Source organism: Mytilus californianus, unplaced genomic scaffold (genome assembly GCF_021869535.1).
Source record: "Mytilus californianus isolate M0D057914Y unplaced genomic scaffold, xbMytCali1.0.p SCAF_6, whole genome shotgun sequence".
Lineage (NCBI taxonomy): Eukaryota > Metazoa > Mollusca > Bivalvia > Mytilida > Mytilidae > Mytilus > Mytilus californianus.
In genome coordinates this window covers 56,440,102-56,445,229 of record NW_026262712.1, presented here as the reverse complement: position 1 = coordinate 56,445,229, position 5,128 = coordinate 56,440,102, and the positions used below count along the sequence as shown (strand labels likewise).

The 5,128-nt window shown below is 31.1% G+C and overlaps 1 long non-coding RNA gene across 1 annotated transcript; it reads right to left on the bottom strand.

Moving 5' to 3' along the window:
• Positions 1-838: 838 nt before the first annotated feature.
• On the bottom strand, positions 839-4,634 carry LOC127705732 (uncharacterized). Its single transcript, XR_007983963.1, has 4 exons — positions 4,517-4,634; positions 3,214-3,291; positions 1,395-1,446; positions 839-1,051 (listed from the first exon to the last, which is right to left on the bottom strand). It is a non-coding gene; the product is annotated as an uncharacterized LOC127705732 (long non-coding RNA).
• Positions 4,635-5,128: the final 494 nt, after the last annotated feature.

Sequence of the window (5,128 nt, the reverse complement as noted above, 5' to 3'; positions counted from 1 at the left end):
ACACTACCATTTTTAAAATTTATTTTACCTACATCTATTTCCAAAAAGTAGCTTTAATATTTGTACGTGTCTGAAGTCAATTTTTAAGAGAATTAATAAAGTTATAACATGTATAACATGTATAACTAAATTCTATTTTGTAAACACCAGTGTTTATCTTTAATAAATGTCTTTTAGTGAGAGGGTAACAATCATTTAACAATAATTTTTAAATTTTAGTGTGTATCTTAGATTCTACAATCATTTTGTGTTTGTCATGCTTTAAATTCAAATATGTTCAGTCCACATTATTGAAAAAAAGTTATATTTTGTTTTCATCGCATGCCTCTAGAAGATACTTAACTTTCCTAGTTTGGAATAATGAAACAACATTTATTTATATAAAGTTAAAACATATAATTAACCGATTATTCCCGTCACATCGATTATTACAATCGGTCCTTTTAGACCATATTTCTTAAAATAGGCTGATAGATCGGTAATATGACATGACAGTGCAATAAAACAGTACAAATGTGTATATTTGTTGACATTTTCGTTCTTTGGTGAATGGTGGATTGTTATTTCATTTGCAGTCGTACTATATAGGATGTAGCTAATTTGAACTGTAATACTTTCATCCATTAACTACTTCTACCAATTCATGAATTTGAAAGTTATCAATATTATCCAAACACTTTCACCTGAGGAAATCTTCTAAATAGTGTTTTCTCTTTTTTCATATGTTAACTCTTTATTTTGTTTGCAGTCATTTTAGTGGCTCTCTGTTTTGAAATGAAGACAAGTACAATCAAAGTTTTCTATTAAAGCTGTGCAAATGTGTTAGAAAATAACATCAATAATTTAAAATTTTATTTTTTCAGAAACTTGAGTCCTTTGTTTCCAGTAACCATATTTTCTCGAGTCTGTCTCTTCAGGTATGCTGGCCCTTGTGAGTTATGATTGACGGAATATATGCGAACGTTCAAATGGCAAGTAGGATCCGAGCAGCACTAAGTGCCAATTGGGGATTTCTCGGACATTCCTACTTCTCGCAGATCCGTTTTCAGGCCTAGAAAAAGTGTGAATGTGCAAATTAAAGTTATATTTTAAAGTGTTAGAATGTCGATTTAAACAAGACATATCTTATTGACAAAACCTATTGTTATAGACTGCATTTTGATCTGAAACTATTTAGCGTGTCCTTTTCGTGCTGTCATATTTATACATACCCAATATTTCCTTTTATTTATACAATGGTGTAAATTCTCGCAAGATACCTTTCTTTTTGATATGTTATGATTATGTATAAATTGTTCTCTTACTGAACCGATTCAATAAATCAAACAAATTCTTCAGAATTTTAACTGAATAAAATCGGAAAAAGAGTGAATAGAAATGTTGAAATCATTTACTCTACTTGAATTCCATCATCGTCTTCCGACAGTCTTTTACTAGCCATGTTCACTGGAAAATAAATTTGTTTATTTCAAGTAATGGCTGTTGTTTGCTTATAAATGTCAAAAACAATAATGTCATTATTGTTAAGCACAATCAAAAACATGATAAAATATGTTAAGTATTTGTTATTTTAGGCATCCTGGCAAGGTTATATCTTTGTCGTCATTCACCAAGGTAACTTCAAAAAGGAAATTAACACAACGCTGTTATAACCAGGTTAGAGAAGAAACAGTATCATGATATTCGGTGTTGATAACTATACACTGCATTACAAAGAGAAGTCCCCCAGCACACACAGGCATGTCTACAACCTCCTTTTATATATGCTTTAATGTTTCTTTTTTCAATTGTTTCATTTTATTGTTGGTCTTCTGTAGTATATAAGTATAACCCCTGTAAACCTTTATACATGCTGATATCTCGTTCTTTGAATCAAAAACATAGGTTTTGCAATGTAGCTTAATTCTGCATGACTGTATAATCAAGTTGTGTTTAGCATGTTTTTGATCAAAATTTAGAAAAGGTGTTTAAGAAGTTTCTAATATTCAAAACCTTTCTAGCGATGATTTATAAACTTCTGAAAAATACCATGAGCTGCTCTTAAAACACTAAAGTATTCTGCTACCAGGTTTACCCTGGTATCTTTCTACTCTCATGCGGAATTTTGTTGGATATCAGGAAGAACAGTCTCCCTTCCATTCCACTCACACACATAGACCCCCCGTAAAAGCCAAATAAAATAATTTACATATTTTCAAACGAAAATATAAGAATACAATTGTTATACGTCAACGAAACAGCAAACCATGATAGACTTATATTACAAAAGATACATAGAGATCAACTAACTTAACATCACATGTTTAATTTCCTGTGAATAAACAAGAAAAAATTTCTAACTATAACAATCACTTTGAAAGATATCGATTAATCGGTTAGTTGGAAAGGGATTGATTCATCAGTCAATTGGAGAGCAATTGACTCATCAGACAGGAAAAAAGTGATTGACTGATCAGTAAATTGGAAAGGGATTGACTTGTCAGTCAGTTGGAAAGCAATTGACTCATTAGTAAGTTGGAAAGCAATTTACTCATCAGTATTTTGGAAAGGGATTGACGCATCAGTCAGTTGGAAAGCGATTGACTCATCAGCATATTGGAAAGGGATTGACTCCTCAGTCAGTTAGAAAGCGATCGACTCATTAGTCAGTTGGAAAGCGATTGACTCATCAGTATATTGAAAAGGGATTGACTCTTCAGTCAGTTGGAAAGGGATCGACTCCTCAGTCAGTTGGAGAGCGATTGACTCATCAGTATATTGGAAAGGGGTAAACTCTTCTGTCAGTTGGAAAGCGATTGCCTCTTCAGTATATTGGAAAGGGATTGATTCATCATACAGTTGGGAAGCGATTGAATCATAGGTCTATTGAAAGGGATTTACTTATCATTCTATTGAAAGGGATTGACTCATCAGTCATTTGGAAAACGATTGACTCTTCAGTCTTCTCATTTGTCAGTTGGAAAGCGATTGCCTCATCAGTATATTGGAAAGGGATTGATTCATCAGTCAGTTGGAAAGCGATGGACTCATAAGTCTACTGGAAAGGGAGGTATCAGTCAGATGAGAAGGACTTGATTAATTAATCAAAAAGCACTAACTGCATATGCAACTATTATGTTGTTACTTGAAATGTTTATAATTGCCAAAAAAAAATCTTTACAATTAAAAAATACAGTTAAATGCAGATATTAAAGTTGATATTTTGTTTCTTACCTTTCATAAAAACCAACAACAGACAGACAACTAAGCAAACATAAACTTTCATTGTGCTTTTCTATTCTCTGCTCGACACTACAAAATATGTACGTATTTTGTATAATTATAATTTTATGTGAAATTTAATGAAACTAATAACAATTATTTAAATTTGATATGTTAATTCATATAAATTATAGATATAAGCACGGAATCACTTCTTGGTTAAGATTTGTGCGACTTCGTTAGCTTTTTTATTGATAAAACCTTAAGGATTCTTCATTCGATTATAAACGTACTATTAATGAATTATACTTCCATAATCAAACGCGACCGTTACTGTAGATCAGTCATGTAAAGAATTATCTGCCATGTTTTATTTTTATACACGAGTGTGACGCATATTACATTTAACATATATCTTCAATAATACAGATACATTTGTACTTGAAGATTGATGTTTTTTGGTTTGTACGTCCTATCATGTTTAATGACTTGTACATGACAATTCACAACCCACACATACAATTTTTTGTTTTTAAATGTGTAGACATTTTGTTTTTGATTTGTTTAATAAACATGTTATTAAGATTCAAAACGTTTTAGTTAAGAACATAGAGATGGAGATTCAAAACAAGTGTTCACAATAGTAGTTATACTTTCTTTTGTTGAAATAAGTTTACCCAATAAATCATGCTTGTAATCTATAAATGTAATACATTATCTCGACTGGCTGTTTGTTCAGTTACGAGAGTGACGCATGTATGTTATTTTTCATTATTTTTTGGTATGATCTTCGTATCAAATTGCATTCGTGTAAAACCAGATAATTCGAAACTATAGTAGCGACTTAATTCCTAACTTACAAATCCCTATTATACCTATGTGTCTGAAAGGCCAAAGGATCAGCTGTTTGTAAGTCCCTGCTCTTTTAACACTTTGCGTGGATATTTTATTATTGACAGGCACTGTACACAGAGAAAGTTAACCTTCGTAATAATTGTAAAAATATATTGAGGAACTTGGTTGCAAGTGAGCAAAGGAAAACATTCCTTATCTTTCCGTATCAATTTTGAATGTAAATCACAACACAAAAACATTTATTGTTGTTTTTAGTGTACTGAATTTTTGAAATTCTTCGAAATTTGCCAATAAATAACTAAAATTAAAATTGGTTAACATTTACTTTTCACTATTTAATCCTAACGATAGTATTTGCGAAGCACCGTTTACATGAAGTGCATGATCACTTCTTGAAATAAGTTACACGCTTTTTTATCGCTTAAAACCTCTTAAAATGTATGCTCGAAAATGTACTTACACAAGGAAATGTATCCGTTATTTTATGAAAGTCGTAAACAAATTCTCTCCTAAGTTATAGTTTTATTACATACGATAATAACGCATGTGACTTTAACAGCTGTTCCAATTATGTTAACTATACAGCATGTATCCGGTTTTGCGGTTTTACGTCCTTTTACGGTAAATAACGAACTCACTGTGTACAACTTCCTTCATATAAATACAGTAAGAAAATGCATTTTTCTCTTTTTATTTTCCTGTCTATTTAAAAAACAAGTTCAAACGTACATTTAATCGTTTTTGTGCAAAATATGATTTTTTTATAAATAAAGGACATGCACATACAAATAGTGTGGATTAAACGCGTTAAACCATCTTTCAACCCCTTCTGTAACCCGGGGCAGTGATGCTACAACACATCATAAGAATAAATTTATGTATTTACATGAATTATCATTGATATGGTCATAAATAAAAAAAATAACTGTTTATAAAACTATAATTTGTTCGAAATACTAAAGATTTTCTACCCAAGGAATAGATAACCTTAGCTGTTTTTTCTCGATGCTGTTCAACTTCGTACTTTATTTGGACTTTTTTGGTTCGAGCGTAAATAATGAATCTTTTGTAG